Here is a 22,771-nt window from a genome sequence, read left to right as displayed (position 1 = left end):
TATTTTTTTTCAACACCGAAGATGACCTAAAAAGTACTAGGCCATGCCAACACATAAGTGGAGAGTTTTTTCTTCAAGTGTGTAATGACTTCACGTATCCCCTAAAGCAGGTACAGGAATCCTAGTCTGTGATCTGATTTAGGTGTTGGTAATATCACTCACAACAGCATGAAAACAGAAATGTTCATCTTAGGTTTTGACAGCTAAATAAAGGAGAAAAGAATTTTCAGTTATGAAAAAAATCTGCATTTGCTTTCATGTTTGTGTGTGTGTGTGAGAGAGAGAGAGAGAGAGAGAGGGTAATCTCCGTGGTGTCCCCTTGTGGCCTCAGGATGGTCCTGTAAGCAGCCCTCTGCCTCAATTTCCCTCTTCCAGTGTTACCTTTTTCCAGGGCCAATTGCCTGCCTCCATTCTCCACAAATGTAATAAGGTGAACCCTGCCTGGTATACTCTCCTGCATCAGGTAGTGTCACAACAGGTGTTCCTGCCTTAGTTTCCCCTTTCTTCTAAAGACCCCACTAACTCCATGCAAGCTTTTTTTGCAGGGTGGTTTATTACAAAAGTCCTACTCCTGTAATCCAGAATTCCCCAGTACTGTCTGAACAGTACATTCAGTCTTTCAGATCACAGAAGTGCATCAACACACCCAGTACAGTCGTGGCATCTATGCTCCAGATCTCCAGTACAGCTCTGCATTCTTACGACTCCTCACCACAGCAACTTTATCTGTGGTGCTTCTCAACACTTTCCTATGTATGGTTCAGCTCTTGCCTGGAGATATCAGACATGAACCCTCCATCATTCCCCAGACTTCTGTGCAACTCTGGATACATCTCACTGCAAGAAAAGACCCACAGCACAGCTGTGGCTGGCCTTGGTCAGATGACTCTGCCTATGGGGCTATAAAAATGCCCTGTAGACATTTGGGCTCAGACTGAAGCCCAAGTTCTGAGGCTACCATGGGTATGGCTTTCAATTCACAGCAATGTAAACTGTGGGACCTAAATTACTATCCTTCATTGTACAAGAAAGACAGAGCTACCCCCTTCAAAAGAACTTACTAATATGGACTTGTAATGTCAAACTTTTACACTCTTTTCACTCTGTATTTCAGTAAAATGTAATCTCTCCAATCACTGCTGTAGGCTAATAGCTTGTTGTACAGCATAATGTCAAACATGTCAAACATAAGGGGGGTGGGAAGGGAGATCATGAGAGTGGGATAAAACCTCTTTTGTGGCTGATACTGTACTTCCACAGGCTGTGCATTTTCTTCACCAGAGTCTTGAGATTTAGTCATTAACCAACTCTGAATAAAAGGGCAAGTTGGTTCCACTTTCAGTGTTACACTGACTAGTGCCTCCAACAGCATTGTATACCTAAAGAATATATTCTGCAGAACAGAAAATTTTTCAAGCAGGAACTCTTCATTGTATCAGATGTTAAGACCAGATGTTAAGCCTTTGAAAAAAATTAAAAAATTAAAAAAAAAAAAATTTGCAGCAGCTGTTTTTCCTGGATCAAATGATTTGAAGAAAAGTGAAAAATCTGGTTGTGAACTTAAAAATACAGTAGTGAGAGAGGAGGTAGTCTAGCTACGGTATTGATGCTCTTTCAGGAGAAGAAATATTGTTTTAGTTAGAGCCAATGGACATAAATTACCTGCCAGACTTTCTCATATATGGTTGTGATGATTTGGGGAAACAGTCTGTATATAACTTATGAGTTCTGGTTGAGGTTATGAAGTTATTATTTGAAATTGTTGTATCATAGAATGCCTCTGTGTGGAATCCCCCGTTTGCTGAGAGGAAGTGAACTATATGGCTCCCAGATGAAGAACAATGGAAAGTTATTAACTTTAATGACCATACTCTTGATCTAACAATGGGTATGCTACAAGGGTTGCCTGAGTGAGGAAACCAGTTTGACCAAGTTTCTGCACAGGGGACTGGTGAAGTGGGGAATGGAAAATTTCCAAATAAAACAAAGGGACAGAAGTGACAAAGTAGGGACTGAAAAAGGACTCATGGGGGGAAACAAGAGGGTAGAGCTGGTCCAAAATTTTCAGATGAAATATTTTGTGGAAACACGTATTGGTGTTTTCCAAAGGATTTTTTTGGTGGGGATTTCTGGTTCATGAGGAAAAAAAAGTAATTTTTTCCCAATTTGGAATTAAACCAAGTTTTGAAAAAGCAAAATATCTGGTGAACTGGAAAACCCCATGTTTCAGCCAGCTCTACAGAGGTGAAAGCTATTGGAGGGGCAGGAGATGGAAAGAGATAGGCAGGCCTTTGTAGCAAGGGGGTGGAGGGTCCATATTAACTACAAAACCAGTCAAAGTCAGAGTAAGATGGCTGAGCTGGAAAGGCTCTGTGATTCTTAAGAGAAGTCCTGGGGAAAGAGCCTGGAGACCCCAGAGGACTCTGCTGTAAGTCCAAAGAATTCTCCAGCATGATGAGGAAACTGAGGCATGTATATGTTTATTATTTTTATAGAGCTATATATTTTTTGCTAAGTAAAGTGTAATGGTGCTTTAAAATCCTGTGCAAAGTCTAGCATTGTGTCTGCTGACTTTAACTGTTTATACTTCTGAAGAGGTAAACTCTATACCAGAAGGCGCTCACTTTCTGGGGTGCCTGCAAGAACTGCTGGGGAAGTTTGGCTGAGATGATGCTAGTTTCAGGGCCTGGCCAGTTGGAGCAATGGGGCTCCACTGCCAAGAGGAGTATCAGCTATGGAATGCATTCTAGAGATGCAAAGCTAGAAACAGTGACTAAACTCTGCCCAGTCCCCTATCAAGCTAAGGGCAAATGGGATTCAGCATTTGTGACCCCACACAGCAGGTTGGTGAATGTCAAGCAGGGGAAGCTTGACCATATCTGTGATGATGATAAACCACAAAATTCTCACAAGTGACTCAATAGCATATACCATCTGAAATGACTGCATGTCAAATATTCTGATTCAATTGCATAACTCCCCTTAAACAGAGAGGTAATGGAAAGTCTGCAGCAATGATTTAACAACACTTTAGTTCTTCACTGTGGTCCTTCTGTCTCTGCCATTAATATTTGTTTTGTTTCTCTCCTTCATGCTACAACAATAATGATGAGGATGCAACCCCAGATGCTCATTTCTTGTGTTATAGCTTCAGGCTTGGAATGTTTGATTTGCCCTCATGATTGTGGGCATCATTTCCCAGGCCCATGTATATTAGAGTCCCAAGAATGAATCACGAAAACTGAGTTTTCTTATACTTTTAGGGGAATGCCTTTCACTTCAAAATCTTCATTCCATACTTATCCATAGCTCCAGCTTCTTCATTAAGAATACCAGTGTTGTGCTTCCACTGCTTGTGAGCTCAACCGGCATACGGTCCACAGCTACTGCTGTGTTGTTTTACTTTTCACTTTTTGTAGTGATATGTACATAATATGCGGAGTGGAAAGGAGTGTGATGGGGAAGCAGCACAGCAGTAATAGAAGTAGATACAGAACACAGTACCAGGAGATATTTGTTGTTCGATACTGTTTTATTTTGTTTTTGTTTGGAGTGACAGATAAACATAGGGAGGAGACAAAGGGAAAAATTGTTCCTCATGGTCTATCACACACAAAAACAGGAAGGCGGTGGCAGAAACATAGTATATGACTAGGGATAAAGGCCTTGGGATTTTTAATTTTCTCTGGGCCTAGAAATACTTGTGGCAGCCTTGTAATTAGCTACTTAGTTACCAGGTAGGCTAGAATGTCTGATTACCTGTAAACTTTTTTTCTGCTTTTTGAAGATGCCCACAAAGGATGAGTATTGAAATATTAATTCCTTTTTCTTGGTTCTATTTAGTGCTTTCCAACAGAAAGTTTGATCTGCTGTGTCACCCAGGTTTTAAATCTGTGCAAATTTCTCTGAAATTTCAGAGCTTCTCTTTAAACCTTCTGGAATGTCATGACACAAGGTGATATATACTTAGCAAACATCTTTCCAGAAACTCCACGAATGTATTGGTACTAACTTATTTTGAGGCTAAACAACTCCAAATTTTTGTCCTTAGAATGAATTGCAAAACAACAACAACAAACCCATTTATAAAGACTTAGAAAATTGAAGAATATGAAGGTGTTTTGCTTTTGTAAGCTGCAAAATCACATCTACTTCATATTAAAAGTGGTAGTTGGTGAAGGGGTAACTATTATGCAAAGTATTTCTGGATCACTGGAATAAGTATTATTAATTGTACATGGTGGAAGGATCTCATTTCTGGATCACTGGAATAAGTATCATTAATTGTACATGGTGGAAGTGTCTCATTTTAACTGTTGCAGCAATCCTGGGCCACAAGGTAGTATCCTGAAACCTATTCAAGATTAGCATAGAAACGTGTTTAATTATTTTCTATAATCACCTACTATTCTGTTAATTCTATACAAAGAATGGCCCTGATTCAGCAAGGTACTAAAGTGTATGCCTAACTGTAAGACCATGAGTAGTTTCCCTGACTTCAGTGGAATTACTTGTACTCACTGCTTAAAGTTAGGTGCACCCTTAAATGCCTGAATGATTCAGAGCCAGTAATACTGGGATTAGTTGCTTTTATGAAGATGTCAAGAAGACGTCAACATTTCCTGGATGTTGAGTGTGTTCCTCCATTCGCCAAAACAATAACTGTAGTCTGTTTCTTTTTGGGATACGTGGGTTCAACAATGTCTTTTTGGACGTTCATGTGCTTATAGCACCTTCCTGAACAACATACATACACAAAAGAAAAAGAGTAGGTAGTTTAATCTGTTTTGCCATAGTGATTTTCTCAATTGTAATCCCAGTCTTCTCTTTGGCGTACTTAGAAGTAACACCCTGTTGTACAGGATACTATTTCAGGAAAGTCTTGGGAGGAGAGTAATTGATTTATTTGTATATTTACTTCATTTAAAAAAAATCAAGTTAATGAGGTTGAAATACTTTGTCAAATAGGCCTAAGCATGGCAAAAACGAAGGCTAGACAAAAGAGATTTTTGTTATGTGACATTAAGAAAGTGGAAATAAGGATCTCTTTCCCTTTGACTTCACTGGGTGATGGGATTGCTCGTTATCTCTGAAAAACAGACCATTTTTGGGGGGTAGGGTGGAGGATCTTAAATATAAATAAAATAACCTAATTTAATGGAGCAAGATAAAATATGCTCAAGTCAAAATTTTCTAACTCTCTGTAACATGACATCCTGTATATGCTACAATATTTTACATGAAATATACTATTTCATAGAACAAAAGCAGACACTTTTAGTCCTCAAACACACAAAAGACCTGACATTACCCCACTGCAGCCTCCTCAGCCACCTTCTACACATACTTCAGAATTGTAATATCTTATGCTTCTTCCATTTCCTTCAATCCCTGCTTTAATTGTATATATCTTATCACTTTATTTTGAAGTAAAATGTTGGTGGCTTAATATGATGAGCTCCTTTTTTCTTCCAAACTCTTTAGTACTATCTACCCTAAATGAGTGCACAAGGTGTCCCTTATGTTGGGTCTGCTTCTTAAGAGTAACTGGCATCAACATGATGGTAGCTTTGTCAGAAGAAGAAAAACCCAGTTGTTACTGAGGCCTGATCTGATCTACACTAAAAAGTTAACTTGACCCAGCTATGTCATTGAGGGGTGCATAAAATTCACACCACTGAGAAATGTACATAAACCTGGTGTAGACAGTGTTAAATTGATGGAAGAATTCTTCTACCTAGCTACCACCTCTCGGGGAGGTGGATTACCATGCTGATGGGAGAACCCCTCCCTTTGGCATAGGTGATGTCTACACTGAAGCACTTCAGTGGCACAACAGCACGGCAGTTGTACTGCTTTAGCATTTCAGGTGTAGACAAGCGCTGAGCTCCTATCAACCTCCTTGAGGTTGGTCAAGAATGTTCACCATATACTTTTTGCTCATGAGTGCCCTCTAATCCGTGAGTTAGTCAAGTTTAGGCATGTATCTTTGATTTGACCTTAAACAACTACCATTATACTTCAGGAAAAATGTAACATATACACGTAATATATTTGTTAAACTCCTCTTTCACAATTATGAATTGTGATGTCACAACACCTGAATTGTGATACCAGCTAATGTACCCAGTAAAAGGAGCAAACTGACAGTGAAAGGTAAATCTGAATATGCACATGCATAGATCATTTATATTGTCAGTGATCATGTTGAAAAATAAAATTAAAAAAGAATATAATGAATATTGTAAAGATGTTATGTTTGTTTGGTTTTTGCAGTGTAGCAGTCATATTCTTGGTCAGAACATCTCAGGTTATGTTGGTAGCCATAAGAGGCTTTCAAAGCATGGAGGAAGAAACTAATTTTCTGTTAACATATATAATTTTTATAATCAGTATTTCTGAAATTAATTCTGTGAACGTTCCATGTATTGAATGTGTTTTCTTTTTTTAAAAAGCATGGAACTTGTAAGTGCTTTAGAAATACTTCATAATCCCCTTCTTGGAAGACGCATCTTATACATCTAGTGTTGCTACATTTGTTGAATAAATTAAAGTTTTTGAAGAGTGATTGAATTGCTTATGGATTTTTTTTAAATATATCAAATAAGAAATACAATATGTAATTTGGATGTAAAAGGAGATCCAAATAATTTCCCTCTTAAATGCAGTTTTTCTCTTTCAGATGTGTGGTCAAGTCCATAAGCTACTATATCTATCTAGATATTGAAAAGGACCCTTAAGAATATTAAAATATTTACATAAAACACATCTATGCATAGATTTCAATACAAATAAATCGTAGACATTATTTATTGGTATTCTATTATCAATAAACATGGTGAATAAAATGTAACTGATCACATTACAATAAATAGCTAAATATTAAATATAAATTTCATAATAACAAGTGAAAGATAGCATGCATAGGAGCCAACTCTGTGGGTGCTTCAGGGCTGGAGCACCCAGAGGTAGAAAATGGTGGGTGCTCTGCACCCACCAGCAGCCCCTCTTTTAGGCCCCCTCTCTCCTCCGGCATTTCCTGCAAGCCGGTGGGCCCTGCCAATCAGCTCTTCCCCATCCCTCCCCATGCTCATTGCAGTCAGCTGTTTCACAGCATGCAGCAGGCTCTGACCGGAGGGGGAAGGAGCAAGAATGTGGCATGCTTGGGGGAGGGGGTGGAATGGGGTGGAAGGAGGTGGGGTGGGGACATGGGGGAAGGGATGGAATGGGGGAAGGGGCTGGTGCAGAACCAGGGGTCCAGCGCCCCCCAGCACATTGGAAAATCAGCGCCCGTGATAGCATGTTTGATTTTGGCAGTATGGCAGCTATATGTTTGTAATCCTAAATCACCTCACTGAAGATCCCCAGTGTTGGGGAATCTTTGGGTGGTAGAGAAGAGGAATGTAGTTATTCCTTTTATGTCTCAAATCTCAACAGTTGGCAGAGGATATGTGACTAGGGTATCCTTATACCCTGATGATCTGTGAATGCTGGAATGTCCCCTGGGAAGTGGTGGTAGGGTGTTCAGATCAGCTGAGGACCTGGACCCACAAAATTACTATTAATGAATGCAGCAGTTAATACTTAATATCAGTGGTCTCTGAGACCTCACCAGAAGATTCACTTGGTGATCCGCCCCTCCCCACCCCCCACCCAAATGTAATAAAGTGACCAGGCTCAAACAATAAATAATATTTACTTTTATAAATAACTTGTCATTTAGGGGTCTGTCCTGCAAAGTAATGCATACGTTGGACCTGATCTCACAAAGCATTTAAATATGTACATAACTTTAAGCAGGTGAACAGTACTATTGATTTCAATGAGGTTACTCAGATGCTTAAAGTTAAACACAAGCTTAAGTGCTTTGCTGGAGTAAGGGCAGAATACCCTGCAACTGGCAAGATCGATCCCTAATTCTTTTCCTGAACTTCAGTATTTTCTAATATTGCCCAAAAAGTAGAAGCTATTTAAAATAAAATTTGGGAACACTTTCTAGCAAGTTTATAAATCTATTTCAATCAGAAATAAATATAAAATTAATCGGTAATTTGCACTTTTGGTAGAGTAAATCCTGCTTGAATTTGTTTAAGATGCCATACTATGTTTAGGTCTTGCACTTGTCCTGACACTGAATTATCTTGAGCAAGAGATATTTTTTTTTAGATGAAATAAAATAAATTCTTGAGATCAGAAGGAATAATTCCTTCCCCGAACCCCGCTTAAGAATCTTTCCAAAAGGTGTCATAGTAGAATGCAAATATTTATTTCTTGATGTGGATATCCTGCCGGCCAGTCAAAACTCAGATACCATATATAAAAAACATATACCCTGGTCAGAAAATAGTGGCTCACTTAATCTCTCGGTGCCTCAGTTTCCAATCTTTAAAACTGGAATAATAATCCTTCCTTACACATATATATTGGAAGGAAAATTTGCTTAATGTATGTGTGACGCTCAGATAACATAATGAGGGCTACAGAAAACATGCAGTAAATAAAGAAATAAAGAAAAGAAATATAACAGGCATGCGGCCCGTCAGGGAAATCCGCTGGCGGGCCAGGATGGTTTGTTTACCTGCAGTGTCCGAAGGTTCAGCCGATCGCAGCTCCCCACTGGCCGCGGTTCACTGTGCCAGGCCAATGGGGGCTCCGGGAAGTGGCATGGGCTGAGGGATGTGCTGGTTGCCGCTTCCTACAGCTCCTATTGGCCTGGAATGGTGAACCACGCTACTGGGAGCTGCGACTGACCGAACCTGCGGGCGCTGCAGGTAAACCTACTGTCCCGGCCTGCCAGCGGATTTCCCTGACTGTCCGCCTGCCAAAGGTTGCCGATCCCTGATTTTGTTTTGATTTTGGTGTTTTGGGGGTGGGAGGAGGTTTGGCAGTAACCAAGTTTCTCCAGAATTAGAATTCTTGATTTTTGTTAGCTATTCTTCAGAGCTAAATATTAAGTCACTCTACCCATTTCACAGTGCATTTCAGACCCAACAGTTATATCTCATTAGCTGGACAAATGGGAATTTTGAATTGCAGCTCCAATGCCTAAGGGAACCCATATTTCAACGCATGACAAACCAGGAAAACTGTAACTTTATGGTTGAAATTTACCTGTTCACTTAAATTTCGTGCTGTTTGACATACAAAGCAACATAAAATTTAACTGGATAGGTAAATTTCTAACACAGAGATAGCAGTGTTTGACATGAGATTGTGTGTAATAGCTGTACTGTCTCAGGACCACCGAAAGCGAAAAAAAAATTTTGGGCCCCCAGGCAAGGGCGGACGGCTAAACAGGGCCGACAAGAGGGGAGGGAAGCCAAGGAAGCCAGGCCCGGAATTTTTTTGGGCCCCCCAGCAAGGGCGGACCAGCTAAACAGGGCCGACGAAGAGGGGGGAAACCAATCCCTGGGCCCCCTTCTGGACCGCCGAGCCCCAGTAATTTGTACCGGCTTCCCCCCCTTCTCGTCAGCCCTGACTGTAGTATTGCATCTTCAGTAGGGAGAACAAAAACATCCAGAGTTGCAAGAGCAAGGATAAAACAACGAGAACAAAAGCCAATCTCTAACTAATGGGTGTTAGGAAGAAACTTGCTTCAAGAGCAGGATATTCCATAGCCATCTATTGCAAGGTGCTCTTTTCTCTGAAGTATCTGGCATTGACGACTGTTGGAGACGGGATACCAGTCCACAAAGACCACTAGTCTGATCCAGTATGGCAATTCCTATATTCCAATACCATAGTTTACACTGAGATAGCAGTTCAATTTTTCTATTTTCAGTCATCTTGCTCAAAAATTGCCTTTTGGAGTAAAATTTTTGCATGCTTCTCTTTTTGTATTTTTCATGTAAAGAAGTTTTTCAGGTGAGATTTTTTTCATATCTGTGTTTCCTTCATGAATTACTTTCAAAGGAATTTCTTAGAAAATGTCACATTTGATGTAAATGGCAATGAATGAGAAATATTTACTTTGTTTTCTTGAAGAAAGATGGTTTTGAAATAGTTATGGCTTATTAGAAATGTCATACTGAGTATGCACAGTGTGTTGTGTTTCTTAGCTATAGACTAAAGTGCAATGATATACATGTTTGCTGGTGGGGAGATGTGAAAGATCACATATGCATATTTGGAAGTGCAATCATTGCAAGGCCCAAGCCTCAAAATAATTTCAAATTGGGAGAGGGTTAACATTATGAGAGTTTTTCTTACCTTTCACAAAGTAGGTTTATATACCTTCCAAGGCATATGGAACTTTCTGTCTGGGTAATATAACTCAACATTCCTTCTTAGGACAAGAACTCTCCTAGATGTTTCTTCTTGCCACTTGTGAGGCTATTTTATATAAACAAATGCCTCATTTGTATTTGATTTCCTTCTTCTTGTTTTATGTAGTGTTTTGTGTCATTCTGTAAATAATGATACATTACAGACACATAGAAAGGCAAGGTCTACATATATGGTCCCCAAACCTTTCATGGTCGTGCTCCCCCCCCCCCGCCTTCCATCCACACCTCCCCCTGAGCCAGGGCTGGGAGTGGGGCCATGGCTCCCGGTGGGTCCAAGGCTGGGGCTGTAGCTGGGGGCGGACCTGAGGCCGGGGGCTGAGGCTGGGGCCGGGGCTCAACACAGGGCTGGGATCTGGAGCCACAGTTGGGGGCAGGACTGGAGCAGAGGTGGGGGCAGAGCAGGGCTAGGAGGCAGGGGGACTGAGTGACACTTCCTCCCCGCCTCCCATGGTGGCTATCCTGGGGTCCCCCAAATGTTCCTGCACACCCCTCTAAAAGGGTGTGCCCCACAGTTTGGGGACCACTGGTCTATACTCTGAGGAGCTTGCAATATAGATGAGACTGTTACAACCCATACACTTAAAGCTAGGAAATGAGAGTAAAACTGCACTGGAAGGCCAAATGATAGGAATTAGTTTTGTGGAGGAATCTGAAGGAGGAAAGGCAGGTTGTGTGGCAATTACAATATTCTATTTCATCCTCTTCTGGCTTTCTAAGTTGTATGCATTATTTCTTCTTATGTATTTACTGATCAGCAATTTTTGTTTTAAATATAAGGGTTGCACACTAATAAAATAGCATCCAGAAGGTGGTATGATGAACAATTATAGAATTGTGTGTTAATGAAGAAAGATAACTGGACATAAGAATCAGTAAACATTGTTAGCTCTTCTTGAGTGATTATCAGTATGTGCATTCCACTCCAGGTGTGCTTACAATTACAATTGTTAAGCTAGCAGTATCCATTCTGTCCACACATGCTCAGACAACCCTTGCAGTCCGTACGGAGAATATAAAGGTCAGAGCTGGCCGAACCACCACTTCACTTCATTCTCATTGCCCTATGTGTGAGAAAGAGTGCTTAGTGTCCACTTCCCTCCCAGCTATATTATCTCTAGGAAATAGTAAATAGATCTAACAGTTTATAATTGGTTTAGTAGATTTTGCCATTTGGCGGTCCTTTTTGTAGGTATACTTGCTAGTTTTCTCCTTTTTTATATATATTCTCTCCACCCCACCAGTGGAGACAGTATATTCTCTCCACCCAGCCTGCCTCCTCAAGCCTCTTTCCTTCCCTTCTTATTGTGAGGGAGTGGAAGATGGGAGGAATCAGCAAGGAAAGCTACCTTATTGAGGTCAGAACATGTAGGGATAAAGTGAGAAAGGCCAAAAGCCCTGTAGAGTTGGACCTTGCAAAGGGAATTAAAACCAATTGTAAAAGGTTCTATAGCCATATAAATAAGAAGAAAACAAAGAAAGAAGATGTGGAACCGCTAAACACTGAGGATGGAGTGGAGGTTAAGGATAATCTAGGCATGGTCCAATATCTAAACAAATACTTTGCCTCAGTCTTTAATGAGGCTAATGAGGAGCTTAGGGATAATGGCAGGATGACAAATGGGAATGAGGCTATGGAGGTAGATATTACCACATTCGAGGTAGAAGCTAAACTCGAACAGCTTAATGGGACTAAATTGGGGGGCCCAGATAATCTTCATCCAAGAATATTAAAGGAACTGGCACATGAAATTGCAAGCCCATTAGCAAGAATTTTTAATGAATCTGTAAACTCAGGGGTTGTACCGTATGGCTGGAGAATTGCTAACATAATTCCTATTTTGAAGAAAGGGGGGAAAAAGGTGATCCAGCTAACTACAGGCCTGTTAGTTTGACATCTGTAGTATGCAAGGACTTAGAAAAATTTTTGAAGGAGAAAGTAGTTAAGGACATTGAGGTCAATGGTAATTAGAACAAAATACAACATGGTTTTACAAGAGGTAGATCATGCCAAACCAACCTGATTTCCTTCTTCGAGAAGGTAACAGGTTTTTTAGACAAAGGAAACGCAGTGGATCTAATTTACCTCGATTTCAGTAAGGTATTTGATACGGTCCCACATGGAGAATTATTAGTTAAATTGGAAAAGATGGGGATCAATATGAAAATTGAAAGGTGGATAAGGAACTGGTTAAAGGGGAGACTACAATGGGTCATACTGAAAGGTGAACTGTCAGGCTGGAGGTAGGTTATTAGTGGAGTTCCTCAGGGATCGGTTTTGGGACCAGTCTTATTTAATCTTTTTATTACTGACCTTGGCACAAAAAGGGGGAGTGTGCTAATAAAGTTTGCAGATGCCACAAAACTGGGAGGTATTGGCGATACAGACAGGGACCGGGATATCCTACAGGAAGATCTGGATGACCTTGTAAACTGGAATAATAGTAATAGGATGAAATTTAATAGTGAAAAGCGCAAGGTCATGCATTTAGAGATTAATAACAAGAATTTTTGTTATAAGCTGAGGACGCATCAGTTGGAAGTAACAGAGGAGGAGAAGGATCTCAGAGTATTGGGTGATCACAGGATTACTATAAGCTGCCAATGTGATATGGCCATGAAAAAAGCTAATGCGGTCTTGGGATGCATCAGGCGAGGTATTTCCAGTAGAGATAAGGAGGTGCTAGTACCATTATACAAGGCACTGGTGAGACATCATCTGGAATACTGTGTGGAGTTTTGGTCTCCCATATTTAAGAGGGATGAATTCAAACTGGAACAGAATAGAGAGGGGTGACTAGTAGTGTTCCCCAAGGGTCAGTCCTAGGACCAATCCTATTCCATTTATTCATAAATGATCTGGAGAAAGGGGTAAAAAAGTGAGGTGGCAAAGTTTGCAGATGATACTAAACTGCTCAAGATAGTTAAGACCAAAGTAGACTGTGAAGAACATCAAAAAGATCTCACAAAACTAAGTGATTGGACAACAAAATGGCGAATGAAATTTAATGTGGATAAATGTAAAGTAATGCACATTGGAAGAAATAACCCCAACTATACACAGAATATGATGGGGGTTAATTTAGCTACAACAAATCAGGAAAAAGATCTTGGAGTCATCATGGATAGTTCTCCGAAAATGTCCATGCAGTGTGCAGAGGCAGTCAAAAAAGCAAACAGGATGTTAGGAATCATTAAAAAGGGGATAGAGAATAAGACTGAGAATATATTATTGCCCTTATATAAATCGATGGTATGCCCACATCTGATTACTGCATACAGATGTGGTCTCCTCATCTCAAAAAAGATATACTGGCACTAGAAAAGGTTCAGAGAAGGGCAACTAAAATAATTATGGGTTTGGAACGGGTCCCATATGAGGAGAGATGAAAGAGGCCAGGACTTTTCAGCTTGGAAAAGAGGAGACTAAGGGGGGATATGATAGAGGTATATAAAATCATGAGTGATGTGGAGAAAGTGGATAAGGAAAAGTTATTTACTTATTCCCATAATACGAGAACTAGGGGTCATAAAATGAAATTAATAGGCAGCAGGTTTAAAACAAATAAAAGGAAGTTCTTCTTCACGCAGCGCACAGTCAACTTGTGGAACTCCTGACCTGAGGAGGTTGTGAAGGCTAGGACTATAACAGAGTTTAAAAGAGAACTGGATAAATTCCTGGTGGTTAAGTCCATTAATGGCTATTAGCCAGGACGGGTAAGGAATGGTGTCCCTAGCCTCTGTCTGTGAGAGGGTGGAGATGGATGGCAGGAGAGAGATCACTTGATCATTGCCTGTTAGGTTCACTCCCTCTGGGGCACTTGGCATTGGCCACTGTCGGTAGACAGGATACTGGACTAGATGGACCTTTGGTCTGACCCAGTATGGCCATTCTTATGTTCCTATGTACAGAGAAGGGCTATTAGTGTGATCCGTGGAATGGAAAACCTGTCTTATGAAAGGAGACTCAAAGAGCTTGGCTTGTTTAGCCTAACCAAAAGAAGGCTGAGGGGAGATATGATTGCTCTCTATAAATATATCAGAGGGATAAATACCAGGGAGGGAGAGGAATTATTTAAATAAAGTACCACTGTGGACACATGAACAAATGGATATAATCTGGCCATCAGGAAGTTTAAACTTGAAATTAGACGAAGGTTTCTAACCATCAGAGGAGTGAAGTTCTGGAACAGCCTTCCAAGGGGAGCAGTGGGGGCAAAAGACATATCTGGCTTCAAGACTAAGCTTGATAAGTTTATGGAAAGGATGGTATGATGGGATAGCCTAATTTTGGCAATTAATTGATCTTTGACTATTAGCGGTAAATATGCCCAGTGGCCTGTGATGGAATGTTAGATGGGGTGGGATCTGAGTTAGTACAGAGAATTCTTTCCTGGGTGTCTGGTTGGTGAGTCTTGCCCACATGCTCAGGGTTTAGCTGATAACCATATTTGGGGTCGGGAAGGAATTTTCCTCCAGGACAGATTGACAGATGCCCTGGGAGTTTTTCGCCTTCGTCTGCAGTGTTGGGCATGGGACACTTGCTGGAGGATTCTCTGCACCTTGAAATCTTTAAACCATGATTTGAGGACTTCAATAGCTCAGACATAGGTTAGAGGCTTATTACAAGAGTGGGTGGGTGAGATTCCGTGGCCTGCATTGTGCAGGAGGTCAGACTAGACAATCATAATGGTCCCTTCTGACCTTAAAGTCTATAACTGTATATTATTTTTCTTCTGTAGGGGATTATGTCTCTCTCAGCATCTTCTGGCTTTAATTTCTGCATGTCTTGTGTATGAACTTTTCCTTCAGATGACAGACTGTCTATGTCTGTGAAATGTGGACTATGTAAGTCTAATTTGAAAAGGAGAAGAAAATCTGGAGAAGTCAGATTTAATATTTATCTCATGGACTGTTTCATGAGGCAGCCTCATACCCGGGTCCATATGCAGCCATTAGCAGCAAAAAATGGTCTCTTCCAATTCTGCATTAGTAGGTGCGGCCAAAGAGATCTACCTCATCAAAGACCACTGGTAGGGATATTTAAAAAAGGTTGTTGGGGATAATACTGTCCATCCTGGTCAAGAATCCAGACAAACATGACCTCAAAAAGTGTCTGAAAGGAAAAGATCTAAATCTCTTACCTGCTCCAGGGTAAGGAGACTCTATGGCCTGGGGTGAGTACCAACAGAATTTCTGGGGAGCCTGGTATCAACTGCTCAGTACTGACATCTAGAACATCTGTGGCCCCCAGAGGGTACCACGTATGTGGTTGTCTTGCTCAGTTCTCTAAGGGGGCACCTACTCACTATTAGAGCTCACCACACATTTATAGAATGAGTCTCTTTCCCCACCCCCATCCTACCATAACCAGATTTCTTAAGAGATTAGTGAGGGTATTTCTACCAGTAATGGAATCAACCCAAATAATATATTTAAATGTAGTTTTAACATGTCTTGTAGTCCATCCCTTCCAATCTTTGGATACTTGTCCTTTGCTATATATATATATATATATATATATATAATATGAAGACTTCCTTTCTTGTTGCTATGACATCAGCAAGGAGGTGGGAGAATTAGGAGCTTTTGTGACTTGACCTCCTTACACAGGTTTTCATATAGATAAGGTGTCTCTGAGTCCCAGGTTCACTCCCAAAATTGTGTCAGAGTTTTATTTAAATCAGGTCATTCATTTGCCCATATCTTCTTCCAAAAATCCATTCTAAACATGGTGAAGCTTCAGATAAATCCTTTAGATTTTAGTAGGGTCTTTTCCCTTCACAGAACCAAGTCCTCTAGATCATATCTGAGACTGTTTAGTTCCTTTTTGGGAAGGACAAAGGGAACTCTACATCCACCCAAATGCTGTCTAAATGGATGTCTATGCTATGAGTTGGTCACATTAGTTCCTCCAAAAAATATTAGGGGACATTCCACCTGGTACAAAAAGTATTAGGGTACAGGGTATTAAAATATCCCTATAATTGACATCTGTAAAGCTATGACGGAGTCATCTATACACACCTTAACTAAACCTTATGCCGTAACTTAGCATCTAGAGTAGATACTTCTTGTGGTAGAGTAATCGGTCAGTCTTTATTTAGATAAGACCCTGTGCCCCCACAAACTTACACAGATTATTGTTTGGAGTCATCTAGGGTGGGATATACATAGTCACAGTCACACTCAAAGAAGAAAAGAATTTACCTGTACAATAACTGGCATTCTTTGAGGTGTGTTCTCTGTATATGTATTCCATGACATGACCCACTCTTCTTCTTCAGCATCCTACTACACCTTGGGATCTGTGGTAGAGAAGGAATTTGGAGGGTGGTTGCTATGGACCCACCCTATATGCCCTTGGTACTGAGCGAAAAGGGTGTTCAGGGTGCATGCTAATTAAAAATCTCTGAACGAGAGCGCATGGAGTGCATTCACACCTGGAGTGGAATACACTTATGGGCAACAAATCCTGAAGAGGCCCATTTACTCTGTAGATAAATAATTTTCTGTTGATATGTTATCACTGGAGTTAGCAATGGAAGTGCACTTTTTCCTGTAATATAGATGGAAGTACTCATAAGTACCATCCTGAATTATAAAAATGACTGCATGATTCAGTGAATGTCTAAATTTCTCATCTATATTGTTATACATTCTTGTGAAAATGAACATTTCTGGAAATGCATAGTCTCCATGCATAATGCATGCATAACTTCAACAATAATCTCGTATTAAGATAGAAACAATGGTACTAGACGAGTTTGGGTGAGGGAAAGGAGTGCAGAAGTACAGCTGCAAATTCAAAGGAGCTAGCGCTAGAAGAGATGTGCTTCATAAAAATTTCCATCAAAAAATTTCCTGTATGGATATGTATTACAGGAACAATTGTAGAATCTTTCAGATCTTAACTATAATTGCTAATCTGGCCTACAATAGATATAGCTAGAGACAAGGTTGTCCAGTGCTGACATCTGGAGAGCCTCTCAGGGACATCTAGACATTTAGAAGTCTTTTTAACCATCCCAAATCCATTTTTTCTAGTCGCTTAGCTGATGTGAAAGCATATTCCAGAAGTCCCTTTTAAAAGAAATCACAATAGAAAAGAGGTCTGTGCTAAAGTTTAAGTATAGGATTGATGCTGGCTCTCTAATAACTTTGTCCAAAAACAAAGTAGTTTTGAAGTCCCTTATATAGATGTAGAACTTTTCCCATTCCACTTACCTTATTCTAAAGACCCTTTATTGACATTGAATCTACTACCCTGTTGGTTTTAATGAAAGATTGTATCCCCTGGCCACAAATCACTGAACAAAAACACTGACCAGGAACCTATCCTTGTAACAAAGCCCGATGCCAACTCTGTCCACATATCTATTCAAGTGACATCATCATAGGACCTAATCACATCAGCCATACCATCAGGGGCTCGTTCACCTGCACATCTACCAATGTGATATATGCCATCATGTACCAGCAATGCCCCTCTGCCATGTACATTGACCAAACCGGACAGTCTCTCCGCAAAAGAATTAATGGACACAAATCTGACATCAGGAATCATAATACTCAAAAACCAGTGGGAGAACACTTTAACCTGTCTGGCCATTCAATGACAGACCTGCGGGTGGCTATCTTACAACAGAAAAACTTCAAAAACAGACTCCAACGAGAAACTGCTGAGCTGGAATTGATATGCAAACTAGATACAATCAATTCAGGATTGAATAAGGACTGGGAATGGCTGAGCCATTACAAAAATTGAATCTATCTCCCCTTGTAAGTATTCTCACACTTATTATCAAACTGTCTGTACTGGGCTATCTTGATTATCACTTCAAAAGTTTTTTTCACTTACTTAATTGGCCTTTCAGAGTTGGTAAGACAACTCCCACCTGTTCATGCTCTCTGTATGTGTGTATATATATCGCCTCAATATATGTTTCACTCTATATGCATCCGAAGAAGTGGGCTGTAGTCCACGAAAGCTTATGCTCTAATAAATTTGTTAGTCTCTAAGGTGCCACAAGTACTCCTGTTCTTTATCCCCTGGAATGAGTCTTTAAGTCTTTTTCCTTTTTTTTATTTTTTTCTCCTCTTCCCCACTCCCTCCCCCCCCCACACCCTCCCTGCTCCCCTTCATTCATTGTAGGTCAGTCTCTACATTAAAATGGCTGCTGTTGACTTGCTAAGGAATAACACGGAGAAAATCACGAGTGCTTGTTGAGTCCGATTAAAGATTGTTTCACTAGGGCTATAGTAGCCTTAGGTCAGCTCTTCTAGTTGAGATTTATAGGACAGATCTTTTGAGTTCACTGCAATCTTTCATTAAGCTTGCTGTACTGACATGGTATCATGGACAGAATCTAAATTTGGATGTATGAGATACAATAACTATTTCCTGCCTAAATACACAAAATCTAGCTAACCCTTGTGTTTTTGTCCTGTGTTCATGGAGTTCCTGGGCTACATTTACAAAGTTCTGCACAGGAGGTTTAAGCCATAAAACTTGCTAGTCAAATAATGGTTTTCTCTGTGCCTCTCTCATGCCCTGGTTTCAGAATGGAATCCTCCATCACTTTATAGAACATAATTTTATATTCTATGTATAGACAGATAACTAATCAATTACCCAATTCAGAGTTGCAGACATGTAGGATGGGCAAATAGGACATCTTAAAAATTGAAACCTGCCAGGCTTCAAGGAAAAACACAAGTAGAATAAATCTGCAGACTTTATTACCGTATTGTGAACATCAGTTCTGGGTGGCCTACTTTTTGATTTTGTGAAACCATTCGTATTTTGGGGCACTGTACAAGAATCAACACTTCAGAAATTGGAGAAAGAGGCAACCCTTTCTAACAAAAGGAAATAAAATAAAATATCTCACTTTTTGTATTCTATTTGTAAAGATAAGATATAAATTAAGCAATATGAATTTCTTTTGTGTGTGTGTTATGAAAAAAGTCAAATATTTTAGTTTTACCAAGTCATTTTAAAATGGTGCTTTTTTATTATGCATTCTTATGTATGTTGATGCCTTAGGCTTTATTCAACACATGCTGTTTTGTAGCTGTAATGTCATATCTGTAGAGGACAGTTACTTCTGGGGGGAGGAGGAGGAAATCATCTTGGTTTCTCTTTAGTAGTAATCCTTATAGAATCAAACTTGGCAAATGTACATTTCTATTTATAAAGCCAGGTTTTTTTGTTGTCGTTGCATTAAAAAGGGCCCAGACTTGGACTTAATGACATTGTACACTTCATATCTTAAATAAAATGCATGAATGAGCTCTGAGTAGATAAGGAGGGTTTAAGCTTGAATCAAGCTTGCATAATGAGCAACCCTGAGATGTCAGTATAAATATAGCCAAGAGTATGGTAGGATATAATATTACCAACAGAGAGTTCTAATTACTAAAAGACTATTTTTCTACTTAGATCAAATTCATTATTTTTGACACCTATATCTCTTCAAACAAATTGCTGTAAGCATTATAGTGCAAATGTGCAGTTATTTTACATTCTTCCATTTTGCATTAAAAAAACTCACAGTAGTTAAGTGTGAAGGTAAAAGCAAATTGTGTATTCAAGTCTTGCTTTTCCTTAGTAGATTTATGTCAATGGAAAACACAGATATCTATCAAAATGAAACTTATAAGGACAACTCATTAATAAACATTGATTATAATCTTCAGATCGCTTTACAGTTCTTTTTTTATATCACAATAGAAGTTGATAAAGAAAATCACATATTGTATATTTACAATTTAGCAAATAAGTTTTTCATTTCAATGAAATCTCTTCCCTCCTCCCACCACTCCCTTTTCTCACTCACTCTGAAAATAAGGCATCACTATATTGAAACCTTTGTTGTATTTTTTTTTAAATGTTAGAGTGGATGCATTTAGATAAGGTCACACAATCCACACTTTTAATACAGCAGCCAGGTAACTAATCTACAGATGTTGGAAAGAATGACTGCCACCTAACTGCTTGATGCTTAAGTTATTAATGTATGAAATATAAATACTTCAAAATATATGCCAAAGGGTTAATAATCATAGGAATTATTATTCCTAACTTCTACATCAAGGAAGGTTGGTGCCACTTTAATAGACATTTGAATAAATGTGTGTTCTAGGGCCCATATAATTACATCATGTTCTCATTACGTGTCAGAAAGAATATGATGAGGTTATATTCTAAGAGGTAAAAACAAGTACACTTCTTCAAAAAAAACCCCACTACAGTGATCCATTTATGCCAATTTAAACATAGGGTTTGGGAGAGGAAGGAAACTGAACATGGATTGCTCTTGAGTAATAAGCTCTGTGAAGAAAACTGGGCATGTCTTTCTGTAAAGGCCAAATACTTTTTCTCATAACAGTGCACTCCAGAAGCAACAGAAAAAAAAAATGGTCTAGGCAATAATTAGGTAATCATTTGTTTCCTTCCACCCCCTAGCTGTTAGTGATGCAATTATGTGGTTGTTACTGGATGGGAGAAACAGTGATGATGGGATTGTCAAATACTGTATTATCTGATCATTGAATCTATACTGCTTAAACTTTGTAATGCTTTTGGATATATACTTTTGGTGGCCAGCTTTGACTTACTAATTTTTTGAGTTTGCGTCGATCCATAACTGATCTCTTCTCAAAACGAATGATATTTGGTTACAATATGTGTATGATTTATTTTATAGATATTCTCTATGGCAATTGTTGATTATTAAACAATCTTGCCTTAATTTGATGGTACACTACAAACTTTTCTTTCACATTCCAGATTCATAATGCTCTTTTCTTGCCATATGATACAGCAGAGCACTATGAAGGTTTATTTCTGATCATTGAAATGGCATGGGTTCAGTGAGAGATGGCAGCAGCTGATTTATATTAATGGAAAATTCCTAAACACATTGTGTACATTTATGTTCTTTATGTAAGATTGACATCCATGCCCTATACCTGCCTCCACAGCACTACTTGCTCTTAACCAAAGTTAGCTGTTTTTCCCCGTTATGGCGAGATTTTTCCTGTACATTTTGCATTTACCCTGTATTCCTCCTACACTCTTTCCAGCCTTGTTCACGCCTGACCTGATAATATATTCTAACTTTCATTACCTATTTGTTTAATATTAATGCAGTCTCTTTCACAGGGGTTAATTGCTATGGTTACCTGTGATCTATGTGATCTCCTAGAATTGTAAATGCAATTGATTTTAATGCATTTATATGTAATCATTGCCTTTCCTTATTTGGATAGTCTATGCTTCCTGTGACCACACCCACTGAGTGCTATTTGCATTATAAACTCATATAGGTTAGTAAAATGCTAGTATGCTTTTTCAAAGAGAATATGTATAATTATGAGTAAAAGACAATGATTTGTTCAATGCATTTCTCATGGGATGTATTTCTGAATCTTACCTGAGTCTTGACATTGTTGATAACTTATATTGTTGAATAAATCTTTCAATGAAACAAGATTAATTATGTTTCTATATGGTACTTGAAGAAATTATATAGTTTAGGACAACTCCAAAAATGGTAATTATATGCCACTGAAAGGATGGTTAAGGCAGTATTGTATCTCTCAGTAGCGCCTTTGCTTTCCTCTATAGAAAGGACCCGGTGTGGGATAGTGGGGGAGAGGCAAAGGGAAGGGGAGAGAAAGAAATTGAAATACAGGCAGAAGAGTTGGGTGAACTCTGTAATAGCCTTCTCCCACTCTTGAATTGTTGGCAGCTTGTTCACACACTTGAAGTTTCTTGAGAATTGCGTGCGAGAGAAACTCAGGAGCAGTCACTATAGAAGGCATACATCTCTGAAATAAACAGGTATTAGTGCTTACAATTTTGCAAGAGATTAACTTTCCTCAGGACACCATTAACTTTCCAAGCTACAGATGTGGTGGGCTAATGGAAACTAGGGAAACTGCAAGCCTAAGCACTGAGCCAAACATGTTGGATGAGAGGGATGGGACAGTGTACAGACAGTTTGCTTTTCTGCATGGTACACTCCAAGGTACATGGATTAGAGACTGGGACTTCCCTGAAATCAAAGTTATAATGGAGTCACACATTTTGTTTCTTCCAACTGCTTTCTTTAAATATATAATTGGCCCCTGCATATTTTTTAAAGGAGGAAAGAGAAAACTAAATGTCTCTATGATCCAAAGCGTACCTAAAGAAATTCCAAGACTTTTATGACCTTACTGTATCCCAAATATTTAGTCTATAGTTTTGATGAACTATTGTTACATTGTTAAATTACCCATGCCAGAGTGACTAACTTATGCTCTTTTTAATGGAAAGGTTAATTCCTAAAATATATTTTTGAGTTTTCTGTAGAACATGATTAGGTTGTCTTTTTATTTTGTTTTCATTGGATTTTTTTGTCCAAAGAGGTGGTATGAAATAGGATATTCGCATTCTTAGAACATATATGCTATTTTTATGGTTTTTGTTGATAGAT

At 39.3% G+C, this 22,771-nt stretch overlaps 1 protein-coding gene across 3 annotated transcripts in view; it reads left to right on the top strand.

Annotated features, from left to right (window-relative positions):
* Nucleotides 1–22,771, top strand: part of CADM2 (cell adhesion molecule 2) — a 1,010,468-nt gene that overhangs the window by 338,672 nt on the left and 649,025 nt on the right. The gene's annotated exons all lie outside the window — the stretch shown is intronic.

The sequence above is a fragment of the Trachemys scripta genome, chromosome 1 (genome assembly GCF_013100865.1).
Source record: "Trachemys scripta elegans isolate TJP31775 chromosome 1, CAS_Tse_1.0, whole genome shotgun sequence".
In the NCBI taxonomy this organism is placed as follows: domain Eukaryota; kingdom Metazoa; phylum Chordata; order Testudines; family Emydidae; genus Trachemys; species Trachemys scripta.
Note: the sequence above shows the minus strand (reverse complement) of the source record. Positions and strands in the feature narration are given on the sequence as shown.